Here is a 16032-nt window from a genome sequence, read left to right on the forward strand (position 1 = left end):
CCGCCGCCTCCTTGGGGGCTGGAGACGCGACCCGCTTCACCTCTGCGCCGCCAGGGCCGCCTCCCGCGGGCCGCAGGGCTTCGGGCTCCGTGCGCACGGCGCCGGGGTGCGGACGCAGGATTCGCCGCGCTCCGGCTCCCCTGGCTGCAAAAGACTGGTCTTCTGCGTGGCTGCCGGAGTTGACCCCACGTTCTGCTCTGCAAAAGAGTTGGAGATAAAGTTTGGGCCGAAATCCCCCGGCGGCTGGTACGCTCCGCTCTCCCCGGAGTCCACAGCAGCCTCTCCGGGAACCGAAGACGCAGCGCTCCCGGGAGCCTCGGAGGAGCGCGGTTCCCAAGCTCCTGACGTCCTGCTCGCCCTTTTCAGCTGCTCTGTGGTTTCTGCCTCGAAGAGGAAGTAATAAATCTTTCTGGCCCCAGAGTCAAAGAAGACGCTTCAACTTTCCTGGGGTGCTGCGCGGCAAGGTTTCTGCGCGCTTACTGGACCTGTGTACCCGGCTCCTTCGTTTTCATTACGCCGCCAGCAGGTGGATGATCTCCCGCTTCGGGGTGCTGCGTGCACCGTGATTGACGTCCTCCGGAACTGGGGTGTTGGAGGGGGCGACTCTGTTCTAACCTACGGTAAAACTCTTGTCCCGTTTTTTGGGTTTTGGAGATGGGATCAAAGACCTTGACCTCAAAGGAAACACTGTTGGAAGTTGAAAGTCATTTTTTAGCTAGTTTAAGTACTTTTTGTCAAAGAAAGTTCTATAAACAACGGCCTCAATTTTATCTGTAAAATGGGGACAACTACTGCCTCCTGAAGAGAGACCAAGGAGCGACTGGATGCTAGAGCACTGGAAAGGTTAGAGCCCCACCTGCGGCCTGGAGGTGAGAAGACAAATTGCTGCGGGAGCAGAAGCTCAGCGCAGCGGGTACAGTGAGGACCTCGCAGAGGCGTTTAAATTGCCTGCTGTCCCAATGGAGCCGTTACTAACAAATTTGACAACGTTACTGCAAAAGCATTGTTGTACTACTCAGAGTAGCACCTCTCCGCCAGAGGACCCTCCTAAATTTAAGATCCTGCTGTTAGAGCCGTTATTCTTCAGGGAGTTACAGAATCTTCCAAATACAAGACTTCTTGGGAAGCGAGCTAAGTCGTTTTCCGTGAGTTTTCACGTCGTTTTTATATGGGTTTAGTTATAGGTTAAAAAAAAAAAGTTCGAATAACTTGATTTGATCCTATTTTCCAGGGAAAAACAATCTTGAACTAATAGAATCAACTTCAGTTAAATCCCCTACCCCATCCCACCTTGTGTAAGGAGGAGGCGCCATCCGGGCAGCGGGGCGGAGGGTAAAGCTACAATTTTATATGTAGCTTTTGCAAGGAGCCCGCCTCGCCCCTGGAAGTTGGGGACAGATAGAAGTTTACCCCTGTTTACAGATGAAGCTGGTAGGCTTTCAGTGAGCGGCTTCCCGCGTCTCCCCCTCTGGCCGCTACTTCATTTCCAGCTCTGCCTCGAATATCCTGGTCCCTTCTTCATTCTGCTATTTCAAAAACAAAACCCAGCAACTCAAAACTGAAGTTCTGTTGTCCCATGAAAAGACAGGAAAAAGAGAGAGTTGAGAAGAAAAAAGTAGATCTTAATATTTCCGCATGATTCCAGGGAAAGTGATTTCTAATAGTTTTAGTTTAATGTCGGCCTTGACGGTTACCCAGAAAGCGCTGAACTGCAGCTATTTAAGGTAAGGACCCTCTCTTAAACAATTGTTTGCATAGAAACAATTTTGTGGCAATTGCATAACATTTTGCTGGAGTTGGCAAAATAATAAATCCATTTGCCAGACGCCCCCACAGTGAGTGCTCAGCTGGCATAAATTTACAGGTTCTGGCGTCTCCACCCTCTCCTTGCTTGCAAATATTTTACCCATTTTGCAGGGTGTCGTGATTAATTGTGAACTTTGTGACAGCTAATGACAGAGCAACTTGATCATGCCTTCCTGCCTGAATTCTGAAATTCCTTTCGTTTTGATCGACTTAGCCTGTTAGCATAGTAATGACCCAGACAGATAATCAGTCACATAATAATTTCATTTGCACAAAAGCCAGTCATGCCGCAAGACTGTCCTTAATTTCCGCCCACATTGTAGTTCACTGCAAGTGGGATTCTCTAAGAGGTAGTTTCAGTCTCTCTGCTGCCTGTTTTGTGAAGAGGAAACTGCTGCTGGAATGGCTTTTCCTTTTTTGTATGTTTTTTTTCACAACGCTGAGGATTGACCCCAAGGCCTTCACACTAAGCTACATCCCCAGCCCTTTTTATTTTTTATTTTGAGACAGAGTCTCACTAAATTGCCCTGGTTCGGCTCAAACTTGTGATCTTTCTGCCTCAGCCTCCCAGAATTCTGGGAATACAGATGTGCACCACCAACCCACTGTAATCTGTAATCTTGAACCATGCGGAAATAGTTAGACTGTAATATTGAACCTGAAGCTTTGAAGTGCAGTGGACCCACTACCCACTCAGCCTGGGGAAATTGTAGAGAGATCTTCAAGGCATTTCTGCGACAGTCGTTCACACAGAACCTCCATAAGTAAGCACACTACTTTAGTTTAGAAATTTAGATGAAACAGTCATGTTCCAAGGGGAATTCTTTTTTTTAACTTGCCTTAACAATCTCAAAAAGAAATAGCCTGAACAGTTTTGGAATTACTAAGGAACTGAGGCAGCCACTTAAAATATTCCCGTAAGGGGCTGGGGATTTAGCTCAGCAGCACAGCGCCTGCCTGGCAAGCATGACGTTGTGAGTTCAATTCCCGGTACTGGAAAAAAGAAACCAAAAAAATAAAAAAATTAAAAAAAAAATTCCCATAAGAAAAACAGCAGGCTCTGGCAGATAGATTTAAAGGATTCAACCTAACTTTCAAACTTTAGATAGCTTCTGTCTTCTATTTTATACAAACTCTTCCACAGAGTAGAAAAGAAGAGTATTTTCCCAACTCATGCTAGGGGGATATGAACTCAAAGGGAATTTCAGAGAAGAAAATAGATCTATTCACTGATTAACATATACATAAACTCTTAAAATAGCAGCAAAACTAAGCAAGTCGGAGAGGCAGACAGTGTCCTACAGCCAAGTTGAGTTTATCCCAGCGATATAATGATGACGTAAGTATTTAGTAAGCACGCACGTGATGCCAGGTGCCAGTCTCTCTCTCTGCGATACAGGCGTGAAGAAGCAAGGCTGGTTTCCCATCCTCATGGAATTTGCACTCTGAGGAAAGACATTCCACACGCATGCGTTTTTTTAGAAATAGGCTTACTGTAGACATTGCCGGGTGCTCTGAAGGAAACATAGTAGATTGATGTGGTAAAGTGACTGACAGTAGCTGCAGTACCTTTCATTGGGAAAGTGATCGGTGCAAAGGGGAAGCGACCCTTGCAGAGGGTGAGCAGGGAGCCAGGTGAAAACCCACAGATGAGAATTTCATGTAGATGACAGAGCAGGTCTCAGAAGCTCTTAGCAGGAATGAGACTGATGTGTTTAAAGAACAGCAAAAAGTCCACAGGGCTGGCGCCCAGCAAGTGAGATCATGGTATCCCTCTGGTTGAGTTGTGCTCGGTTGCAGTACATCAAGGAACCTCCTTCACATTAGACTAAAATGCAATTTATTACAAAACACAAAAAAGGGATGTTATGGGAGAAATATGCACAGGTTCACTTCTCCAAGGAGACACAGAGCTAATTTCCAAATGTGTCACTCTGGGGGCTGTCTTTGAGAACCACTCTCTCCTCACCAGACCTTGCCAGAAGTTACCTAGCCTTTCTGCATCTTCACCTCTGACCTCGCCCAGCTGTCTACGCCTGCCTCTTCCCCGCAGCCTGAAGAGTTAGCAATAAAGCCATGGAGTTGCTTTCTGCAGCTTTCCTTTCCTTCTGGGTGCTAGAGGACAAGGGCCAGCTAATTGGGGCAGCACATGTTCTGCACAGCTAGAGCTGCCACCTGCGCTAGTCTGTCAGCCATCGCTCTGTGGCCTGAGATGGGTGTCTTGCTTGGTTCTGCCTGCCCCACGTCCACTGTCCTTTCCTTTGGTAAGAATCTGAAGTGTTTGACCTTTGGGAGGACCTTCGACCAAGGCACATGACCCAAGCTCAGCCAATCAGACATCCTCCCCATGGATGTTTCATTCAGTCATTCACTCATTCATTCATCCCGTATGTACTGCACTTCTGTCACGTGCCAAGCAACCTGAATCTTCAGTCTCAGAAGGGACCCTCTCTCTTTTAAACCTATTATTGTTGTGTAGATTCTGTAAGCTACCCAGATCTACCATAAATCCCTCTCTTCTCCCCATCAAGTTCCTCCCTACTTAACAGGGCGGCTTCTGCCCAATTGCAGACTCAGTTTCACTCATGCTTTTGTTTATGTGCCTGATTTCCGTCTGCTCTTACATCAGTGTTTTCTATGAGTTGCCACCTTTACATCCCACACTCCAGCCAACCATCCCAAGAAACCCGGTCCCAGCCTCCCATGAGCAGCTACAGCCCCTCCACTCCACCTTTCCTCGCCTTGTTTCCTACCAGCAATGGTTACATTGCACCCTGTGGCCCCCGCTTGCCAGGACTGCCTCATACCAAGTAGCAGCCCTTCCCGCATCTTATCACCAGTGTCCCCTATCTGTCCCAAGGACCTGCTGGGCTTATTTATTATAGCATTATTGAAAAAGAAAAAATTAGGACATAATGTGGCCCCCAAGGATAAAAACAAGAAAATTTATCAAAAGGAAAATACTATGAACCAGAGATGAGATCCACATAACATTTCATTCTGTGAGATGCTGTCCAAGTGCTAGAGGTCAAAGAACATCGCTCTGAGCTCCCTAGTAACTAAAGCAAGAAGATTGCTTAGGAAGTTGACAGCTTTGCCTGACATAGAGACCTACGAAAAAATTTTCTTCAACAATATGAGCTTCGACAATAAAGGCCAAAGTTTCTTTGTTCACTGCTTTATTCCCAGCAAAGGGAATAGCAGTGCCTGGTGTATATGTGTTCAAGATAAATTTATTGGCTGACTTTGTGGATCCTTATAAAAGAGTTGTGTGGTATAACAAGCAGAGTATGTCCTTAAATATGTCTGTACAATAAAAATAACTGTACAGTTGGGAAGGAAGGTCCTGATTCTTTTTATGAAAAAATAAAATTTTATAAGTAAGAATAACAGTAATTGTTACACTATGTATTGTTGTCCTCAAACTAGTTATTCAGAGTACAAGACATAAACCAAAAAGATTCCTACCAAAAAAGAAACAAAACATAGTAACACAAAGCTTTCAGCAAACTAAGATAAACTAGAAAACCACACGAAGATACCCTCTGACTCAGGAAAGAATCACTGTCATCAAAAAATCTAACAACAAATGCTGGTGAGGATGTAGAGGAAGAGGGACTCCACTACACTGTTGGTGGGTGTGTAAACTAGTACAACCACTGTGGAAATCAGTGTAGAGATTCCTCCAAAAACTGAATGTAGAATTTCAGTTTGACCCAGCTGGTTCCTATAAGCCAAATCAATGCAGTCTAATGCATGTCATACCTCAGTTAACTAAAGGTGGTTTCATATGGGTCACATCCACCGCTGTGTAGGTCTGACCTGCTGGCTCAACGTAGCATGCTTTGCAAGGCTGTTAGCACGCCAGAGTGGTCAAGGATGACTAACTTCCATGAAAAGTCTTACTGGGGAAATGATCTCCTGGAAATAAGAACCCCCACTCGTGTCACCTCTTTCCACAGCAGCATGACCCGGTCTCCCCAAATCAGTAAAAGCTGTGTCTTCTGGTGTCCTGGCTACCAAGTGGTTTTGAGGTATTTTGAAAGTCACTTCCGCTTTCCTTCTTAGCTTCTCGAGATTCATGAGTCAGGGTGCAGCTGGGATTCCATGGCATGCGTCTCTCTGATCACTGCCCCTCAGCCCCTGAGATCTGCAGGAATTCCTCCTGAGAGCCAGCCTCATCTCTCCACGGGGAACCGTCCCTGACTCTTGGGTGCTCTCAGACCACGCCTTCCTGTACGACCTCTCGTGGAGATGGCCATGCCCCTGCACTATGGACATTCTGGACCTCCTTCCCCTGGTCCCAGTTACTCAGGAGAAAATGACCCCTGCTGTATTCTGAAGCACCATGCTAGAGAGCCGGGAGAAGCTTTGACACTGAAGCTATAGTCCATAATCAGAAATGTTTGAAAACTACGTTGCCCGTCGCTGAAATCAACTGCCATGTGGAAGCAAAGATAATGTCACATTAGTAGAAACTCCACTTGCCTCCACAGTAATAGAATTCTGTTTAAAACAAGTGAAGGGATGCTCACTGTAACACCCCAAGTCTTCGACACTGCCCCATGGGGTACTGCAGTACTTGATAAGAGGGTGTCAGTTGGAAAACCTTCCCTTTGTTGACAGAAGGAATTAAGTTCTTGAAATTTAGAAACAAGACGTACAGGCTCATATGCAGAACTCCAAATCCTAGATTTAATTCCCTACAAGTTCACTTACTGGATAGACGTTCTTAGGCGAAGTATGTGCATTAGTCGTTGCAACAAAAACCCCTGACGTAAACAGCTTAGAGGAGGAAAGGTTTGTTTAGCCTCAGTGTTTCAAAAATGTTGATCTCTGGTCAGCTCGCTCCACGGCCCTTGGCCTGAGATAAGGCAGGAACATCTGGGCAGACGGGCGTCATGGAGCAGAGCTGCTCCCCTCCTGGCAGCTGGGGATACAGAGGTTGAGAGAACCAGAAGGAGGACCAGGTTTGCTCCCCTAGGTCACACTGCCCTGTGTGAAGGGAGCGCCCACCTCCTGTTTCCATCACCTCCTAATAATGCCATCAAATTACGTGATCAGTAGATTAGTCCACTGGTGAAGTTAGAACCCGCATGGTGCAGTCATTTCAAAAGCAAATCAGCTGCCAACCAACACTTCTAATAGGATAATTTTTTGGTGGGGGAGGAGGGGTTCATTTTAGACAGTCACTGTAACAGTATGTAAACCACTGAGCCTCAGTTTCCCTGTCTGTAATACAAGAATAATAACAGCCAGCTAGCCCTGATGGCACATGCCTGTAATCACAGCACTCAGGAGGCTGAGGCAGGAGGATCACTATGAGTTCGAGAAGCCAGCCTGAACTACATAGTGAGACTCTTTCTCAAAATAAAAAGGTAATAGTAGCTAATTCATTGAGTGGCTAGGAAAGCTGAAAGGCTGCCGAGGAATGACACAGAGAGGTCAGTAAATAATAACACCTCCTGCCCCAGGAAAAGACCAGAGAGGGTCCTGGTTGAAGTCTATAGGGACAGAAAGATGGGGAAAGTGTTCCGTGGTCAGCAGAGAAGGAACCCATCATGGCCAAAATTTACCTGTGAGTTTAATTGGCCATCAGGGCATCCAGTGGGCCTTGCTACTCAAGTTGGGTCAATGCATCAGCTAACTCAGGTGCCCTGAGAGCTTGTTGGAAAGTAGACCTTGAGGACCCAGAATCTGCATGTTAACAAAACCCAAACTGTTTGAGAAGCATTGTAGCAGCCACTGTCGGGTTTAACGGTGAGTAAACACCAATAACAAACAATGCAGGTTTGCACATGAGTGGACTGACTTCTCCTCCTGCCATTTGCCGTTGTGCAAGTTTAGCAGGTGGCCACCAGGGGCTTCTAGCAGCTTCTAGCCTGGGCAGTACACTTGTGACATTTTAAAAAAAAAGATATGTCTCTCAGGCGGGCTTCCCCTGCAGGCCTGTGCCAGGCTGCGCAGCCAGAGATCAAATGCAGGCTGGATTTCAGAGCTACTTCTCCACTGGAGTTCTGGGGCAGGACACAGTCTGCCCACGATTCTGAGGGGCTTTGCTGGAGACAGGTAAAACAGTACTTACAGACTCCAAGAATTAATTCATCACTCTCAACTTCAGTCTTATCTGAGAGCAATGGAAATAATGCTTTTCTTGCGTTAAGCAGTAAAAGAGATCATAGCAGCATTTAATTACAGCAGCAATGTATTATGACATCAGTTCTCTCTGAGGAAAGAAGTGCTGTGGGCATTCCACAGTGCACATCACCTCACACAAAAGCAAATGCCATGCTAGAGTTGTTTGCACTCTCGTAACTTGGCAGATAAACTACCATGCAGAGACATAGAATCTTCCATAGGTGACCGCCACATTTATGGGTTTAATCTTGATGGTGTGCTGGTAAAAAATGGAATGCACAATTTTATACATATATCGTTTGGCATCACGTGATAGAAAGTTCAAGGGGGAAAAAGACTGGAAAAGTAAGGTAGGTCCCAGTCTAGTTTTATTGTGCATCTACTTAGCTCTATGGTTAATCTTTTTCCCAAATTCACTTTCCACTGTAGTGTCTGAGTCCTGAATCCCCAGGTTTTATATCAACTCTTTATATTTTGGCTCAGATCTTGCCCAGTTACGCACTAAAAAGCAGGATGCAATTTTGGTTCGAAAGGTGACATCTCATTAGATTTAAGACAAGGTATCCTCATCCTGCTGCAGATCTTTCTTCAGTGACAGTATTACATGTGGTTCTACTTCCTTCAGAGGACCAACCTTTTCAGCTCAAGCAACAATTTCCACCACATCCCTTTCTACAGCACAAAATGTTTTGTTGATTGGATGAACTGTTTCTTTGCCTTTGCCTTGTTAGCTATCTGTATGCCAGATTTCATCTTTAGGATACAACTTACCATGCAAAAAGTCTTCAGCAAGCTTTGCCCCACTTACAGTTTTTGGAGATAATAAGCATTTGAATGCCACAGGTCAGATTCTGTGTCAACAAATGTCTAAAACCCTAGCTTTCTTACAAAAATATATTATTCTCTTCATCTCTAGCCAGTGCCCCATTGCTTGTTTATTTCAGCATCTAATTGACTTCATGAAATCTCAGTACAATATAAGAAACTGAAAATTTATAACATTGAGATACTCATTCTGATTTTTATGACCACCACCTGGGTGCACTCAGGTTTATTTTCCCATTGTTGTGTTAGTGATGGATATTTTATCATCATACCACCACCATCCCATTTTCTCTGCCTAGAATTTAGGAAACTAGTGGGCCTTAGATCTGTTGTTTCAGTTTATTGCTTTATGCTCGTGGAGAACCGTGAAAATGTCCCACCCATACCATTGTCTGAACTCTGAAAGTGCAGATTTGATTTACAACAACATTATTACCCTGGTGGACTGACAACTGGTGGTCAACTTGTAACACCCAGCTGAACTAAACCAGCGTGGAGCTGGGTGGGGGAGGCCCACCTGAGGATTGCTGCCGGCAGCATGAGGCAGAACTGGAGAAGAAGAAGAGGAGCTGTTGGGAGCTGTTGGTTCTTGAGGGAGCCGTTGATTTTCCTGGAGGAGCTTGTTGTGCTGGTTTTCCTGGTGAACTAGGCTGTTATCATTGCAGGAGCTCAGGACCTTGTTATCACTGAGGATGGCTATGATTCACTTCAAGGGGAGCTCTGGTCCTTTGAGCATTGCTTCCTGGCTCTGGGGGTGGAAGATGGTGCACTGCTCAGTCTCCTGGAGAAGCTTGTCATGCTGGCTTTCCTGGTATGGACTCGGCCATTCTCATCCTTGGAGGAGCTTGGGACTTCATTGTCACTGAGGATGGCTGTGGTACTTTTTGGGGAAGTTCTGGCTCTTACTTTGAGCATTGCCTTCTGGCTCCAGTGCAGATCCCTCAGCCTGCTGGCACAGATCCTTCATCCTGCTGGCACAGACTTTCTAGCTTCCACCACTGACTTTCATGCCTTCCCAGTGCAGATCTGTGAAACAGGGCTACATGAGACATTGTCATGGGCTCTAGGCCTCCAGTTGGACTCATAGGGGGCATTGCCATGGGTTCTAGGTCTTCAGCGGGACTCATGTAAGACATTGTCGTGGGATCCAGGCCCTTAGCTGGATTCTTTGGGTCTTCAGTATGTGGACAGATCTCCTGCACTCTCTTGTATATGACTCTTTGGGTGACTATTATAAAATACTCCTCAAAGTATGTGTCCTGTATTAAATCGTTTCCCCGTGCAAAACCCAGATTACATTGTGCTGCTGAATCTGACAGAAAGACAATACTAATAAAGTGAAGGTAACCACCAGTAAGGAAGAAAGAAGTCCTTTCCTGCTGGTGACAATTCTTCATAATTCACATGCAGGACACTGCTCTGGAAGCTATTAGACCTGGGGTTTGCTTAGTACTGGCCAAAATGATGCGGGGGCCAGATCTTCATCTGTAGCATTTTCACTGGCTTCACCAATAAAAATTACATTATTGAATCTCCATCTTTCAAATGCTGCCCTTCTGCCTGGAGTGCCGTGTTGGAGGGGAACTTAACAGACGTGTTGCCATTTGGTATGTTTTGGCTAAATGTTCTGTTTCTGTAACTCACAGGTTTTGGCCGGCCGTGTTAGCCATCAGCTTGGGTGTTTATGGCTCTTATGAAAGTCCCATATCACTCAGGCAGGCAGTTGTTTACTTACGTTCTGCTGGAAACTCTTAGAAATATGTGCTCAGTAGCTGCAGATGTGCCCACAGTTTGCCCACTGTCCCAGCCTGGGTCAGCAATCTTTTTGTCCTTTAAAATAACCCACGTTGTAATCCTCTAACAGAATATTATCCATCTGGTAGGTTAAGGCAAAGTGCTGAACATGTACTGTGTGTATTTGGAGCTGGTTGATCCTTGCTGTCAGTGGAAAGCAGATAATATCATCTCCTTGCACAACTATGGTTTACTTTCAAAGCAATTTGCAGATGGTAGTCCTTCTAATCTCCCACCAGAGAAGGGTGGAAATCTCAAGAAGACTGGAAATGTTAGTACTAATGTGGCCCATAAATATCTAAGTCCAACACAATGTTAGCAGCCTTATTTCAGTGTCCTCTAAGGACCAGTGAATACTAACTATGTGGTAGGCTTATCCTGACTAGAGAATGAAGAAATAAAAGCCTCCGCTCTAGCCTCCTTCCCCCCAGCATTCTCTTCCCAGTGTCTTCCACAGTGCTGCTGCCCAGTTGCAGCAAATATGCAGGTGAGCCTGCCAGGCAGCATGAGAGGTAAATGGGGTGCTTAAGGTGAGCTAAGGATGGCAGGCGGTCAAGGGTGATGGAAAGCAGAAGCAGCCCAGTTGCATTCTGAGTCCGTGACCCCTGAGGAGTGCGGCCATCATGCTTGGGGGCTTCTTTCTGCCCTCCTAACAGACTCTCTGGGTTCACAGATCCTCTCAGGACCTTCTCAAGGTGAGGGTAGAACACTCCCTTCCCCTCACTCACTGAATCTCAACTCCAACATTAGGTCTTAGGAACTAGCATGTTAGAAAAACCTCTTCTTTTTTTTTTTTCAGTTCTTTTTATATTGTAAGTACTAGTCCCTATCAGTAGAGTAGCTGGCAAAGTTCTTTATCCATCCTGTGGGTTGTCTCTTCACTCTGTTGTTTGTTTCCTTTGCTGTGCAGAAACTTCTTTAGGGGATGTAGTCTCCTTTGTTGATTCTTGGTATTTACTTCTTGTGCTATTAGAGAGAATTGTGCTCAAGAAATCCTTGCCTGTGCCTGTAGCTTGGAGTGTGCCACCTGTGTGATCTTCCAGCAGTTTCACAGTCTAGCCTTTATAGCTAGGCCTTTGACCCATTTTGATTTTATTTTAGTACAGGGTGAGAAATGTGAGTCTGGTTTCATTCTGCTGCACCCGGATAAGCCGTTTTCCCAGCACCATTTGTTAAAGAGGCTGTGTTTTCTCCAGCTTATATTTGTACCCCTTTGTCAAAAATCAGGTGGCTGAAGAGTTATTTCTGTGTCTTCTATCCCCTTGGTCAGCATGTCTGTTTTACCACCAGTACCATACTGGTTTTGTCACTATAGCTTTGTAGTATAATGTGAAACAGAATTGTGATGCCTCCTGCTTTGCTCTTTTTGCTCAGGATTGCTATTCTGAGTATCTTCTGGCTCCATATAAATTTTAAGATTGTTTTTTCTAGATCTGTGAATAATGTTTTTGGTATTGTAATAGTGTTCATGCTATACATCACTTTAGTAATGTGGCCATTTAAAAAATATTAATTCTACCTATCTAGGAACAGGGGATATCTTTCCTTTTTCTAATATCCTCATCAATCTCTTTCTTCAGAGTTTTATAGCTTTTCATTATAAAGTTCTTTCACTTCCTTGGTTAGATTGATTCCTAGCCAATTTTTTTTTCTTAACAGTGTCATGAATAGAATTGTTTTCCTAATTTCTTTCTTGTTGGGTTCATTATTGGTGGACAGGAATGCTATTGACTTTTGTGTATTGATTTTGTATCCTGCTACTTTGCTGAATTGTTTACCCGTTCTAAATATCTTCTGGTTGAATTTTTAGGGTCTTCTGTGTAAAGGAGCCGCCATCTGCGAATAAAGATAGTTCAACTCCTTCCTATACTATTCATATTCTTCTTATTTCTTTCTCTTCCCTGACTGCTCTGGATAAGATTTCAAGTACTATACTGAACAGAAGTGGTGAGATCTGGACAGTCCTGATTTTAGAGGAAATCTTTTCTGGTTTTCCACATTTTATGTGATGTTGGCTTTGAGTTTGTCGTATATAGCTTTTGTCAGTTTGAGATAAGATCCTTCTATACCTATTTTTACCAAGGCTTTTATCATGAAGAGGTGACAGATGTTAAAGGATTTTTTTCTGCATCAAGATGATCATGTACTTCTTATCCTTGATTCTGTTTGTAGGTATTTAGAATATACGAAGAACTCAAAAAAATTAACTCCCCAAAATCCAGCAACCCATTCAAAAAATGGTCAAATGAACTGAATAGACATTTCTCAAAAGAAATGGCAATAAGTACCCAAAACAACATTCATCTTCTTTAGCCAAAAGGGAACTACACTCTCCCTCCAGTCAGAATGGCTACCATCAAGAACACAATGAATACCAGTTGTTGGTGGGGATGTAAACCAGTACAACCACTATGAATATCCGTATGGATTTCAAAAAGCTAAAAATTGAAATTCCATTTGAAACTCCACTGAAATTCCTTCTGAGTGTATTCCCAAGAGTGAAAGATACCGTACTGTAGTGATGCCTGAATATCTATGTTTATAGCAACACAATTCATAATAGCAGCACTCTGGGAACAGGTATGATGCCCATCAACAGACACCTGGGTAAAGGAAATGTGGTGTATGTACACAATAGAATACTTGAACCAGGAAGTCATCTCAGAGCATCAAGATGTGGGTGCTTGTCTTACTTCTCCCTGTGTGGGCTTTCCTAAACCTCAATCATTTCAGTCTTTTCTGCCATATACAATTACCGCCTCTCTTGTTTATTTAATATTATCTTTCATTTGACTCACTGTTCCAGCTCTAACTTGTCTTTAACTCAATAAAAACAAAAGGAAGTTGTTAAATTCTGTTTCGATAATAGCCTTAAAAGGCTTGGACCTGCTCCTTGTTCGGTTTTGTTTTTTTGAAGGAAGTGGACATCAACCAGAATATTAAAGACGAAGTGTCCTACACTAAAACTGAAAATCATTTACCATTCTTGTGAAAACGATCTTACATACACCATAAGTACTAGGTTCCTATTTTTTAAAAAATACAAGCATACTGTAAGCGCAGCATTTTAGAAGGGTGAGGCAGGAGGATTGCAAGCTGAAGCCCAGCCTGGGCAATTTAGTGACTCAGTGAGACCTTCTCTCAAAAAATGTAAAAAGGCCAAAGATGTAGGTCAACACCAGGGTGCTGGCTTTAATCCTGAATACCAAACAAACAAAACAAAACAATGGTGCGCACGTGTAGAATTTCTCAAAGGACTGTATTTTATGGGAGACGCAATGATTCAAAGGTAGACATACTGCCACAGTAAGAAGTCAATCTGGACATTTCATAACACTCTCATGTACATCTTTGAAACCGCTTCAGCACTTAGCGTGAGTGCTTTGCATATGAAGTTGACTAAACAAATATTTGTGGTAGGAACGAATGAAGGCATGTACAAACAACCTGGCTGTAAAATTGATTTTGCACCTCTTCTCAGTTGAACTGCTCCATTAACCTCTAGTGGCTCAGTTGGGTGTCTCCCTAATACAATACAAATTCTACCCTATGGATTCCTTCTCCCACGTGTTGTGTTCCAATTATAGGATTCAGCTAGACAGCTCCTGATTTGCATGTGATTTGGTTGCAGTCAGTTTGGTCAGTCATGGAGGTTGAAGTGGATTTTGTTGTTTATTACACTTTCCATTTTTCATACCAAATTACCCTGTTCATGTGAGCTAGGCCCTGAACTACATAATTTCTCAGAGCCGCTAGACTGTGCTGAAGTTTACTTTCATTGTAAAACTCTGTGTCTAATACTAATTCTCCGGCCTCTAACGTCTCTGTGCCTGGGGGTTTGTGTTCACAGCTATGAAACCTAAAACACTTTCACTCCTTCTGAATCTCTGGCTCCTACTCACTGAACAAATCCTTTGTGCTATTTTCTCATTAATTTAATGGTAAACAGTTTCACTTCTGGCTCATGAGCATTGCAAAAGATGCTTGCAAACTTTGAACAGCCACAGTGTAAAAATTATTTTGAAATGCGTATGTAAACGAGCCATCTATACAATTTGCTTTTGTTGCTAAGGTTCATAGTTAAGAAAGGACTTTTAAAAACATGCACTTTGCTTTGATTTTAAGTGTATGTCGACCTTCTTTCCTGATAGTTTATAGTCAACTCTTTTCTAAATTCAGAGCCAAATGGGAATTCTGTTAGGGCTGCTACAATATAATACCAGAGACTGGTGGCTTAAACAGCAGACATCCATTCCTCGCCATTCAGAAGTTTGGGAAGCCTAAGAGTAAACTGCTGGCCAATTCATTTCCTGATTAGGATCTTCTTCCTGGCTGGCAGATGGCTGTTTTCCCTCTGTCCTCACATGGTCAGGGAAAGATCTCTCTTTTCTAATAAAGTCATTATTTCCATCATAAGCGTCCCACTCTCACAATCTCATCTAACTCCAATTATGTCCCCAAACCCCCTTTCTCTGAATAGCACCAGACTGGAGGCTAGTAATTTTTTTTTCTGAGACAGGATCTCACTGTGTAGCTCAGGTTGGCCTCAGACTCACAATGATCCTCCTGTCTCAGCCTCCTGAACGCTGGGGTTGCAGGCATGTGCCACCATGTCCAGCTTGAAGCCTAGTATTTCAACACAGGCATTTTAGGAGAACACAATTCATTCCATAGCAGGTGTCATGTGTGCAATTATAGTCACAAGGGAAAAGACATTCTGGTTCCCATTAGGCTTGGCATTTTTACTTACCCAACAGGCAAAGCCTAAGGTAACCAACCCATGCAACCCATGTGTTTTTTGAGGAGTTACTATCCCTAGGTTAAATCACAAACCATAGTGATATGTAGTTCTTTTCCATTCCCAATCTTCTTCTAACCGATTCCTGGAAGTACACAGTGCTATCACCTTTCCAGAGGGCCATTTGCTGTGCAGGACAAAATCCTTAAAGATGTTTGACTCAGCAGGGACAAACTGCTTATTCACATCAACACACTACTGAATATTTTATGTGAGGGGGTAAGAAGAGCCAAGAGAACCTCAAAAGAAAAACAATAGAAAGACTTGCTCTTCTGGTTATCAGAACCTGGTATGAGCCAGATGTGGTGGCGCACACGTGTAATCCCAGCACTCAGGAGGCTGAGGCAGGAGGATTGCCGTGAGTTCAAGGCCAGTCTGGTCTACAAAGTCAATTCAAGACCAGCCTGGACTACACAGCGAGACCCTGTCTCAAAAAAAAAAAAATTGGTGTAAAAGTCTCATAATTCAGACAACATGGTATTGGCATAAGGGCAGAAAATAGATCATAGACCAGGCTCATGTGTATATGGGTGCTGAGTTATGGCAAAGCCGGCCCTGTAAAGGGTAGCACAGAGAGATAAATGATGGGTATCCACATGGAAAAAAATTACTCTGGACACATGCTTTGCAATAAAGCTCAATGCCAGCTAAATTATAAACCTGAATATGAA

At 43.9% G+C, this 16032-nt stretch overlaps 1 long non-coding RNA gene across 1 annotated transcript in view; it reads left to right on the forward strand.

The window, feature by feature from the left end:
• Window positions 1-16032, forward strand: part of LOC102010609 — a 29249-nt gene continuing 13217 nt past the window's right edge. Inside the window, exon 1 of the long non-coding RNA XR_001231644.1 lies at window positions 1-1724. This is a non-coding gene — a long non-coding RNA (uncharacterized LOC102010609). The remainder of the gene's footprint in view (window positions 1725-16032) is intronic.

This window comes from Chinchilla lanigera, unplaced genomic scaffold (assembly GCF_000276665.1).
Source record: "Chinchilla lanigera isolate Chin_1 unplaced genomic scaffold, ChiLan1.0 scaffold00107, whole genome shotgun sequence".
NCBI lineage: Eukaryota > Metazoa > Chordata > Mammalia > Rodentia > Chinchillidae > Chinchilla > Chinchilla lanigera.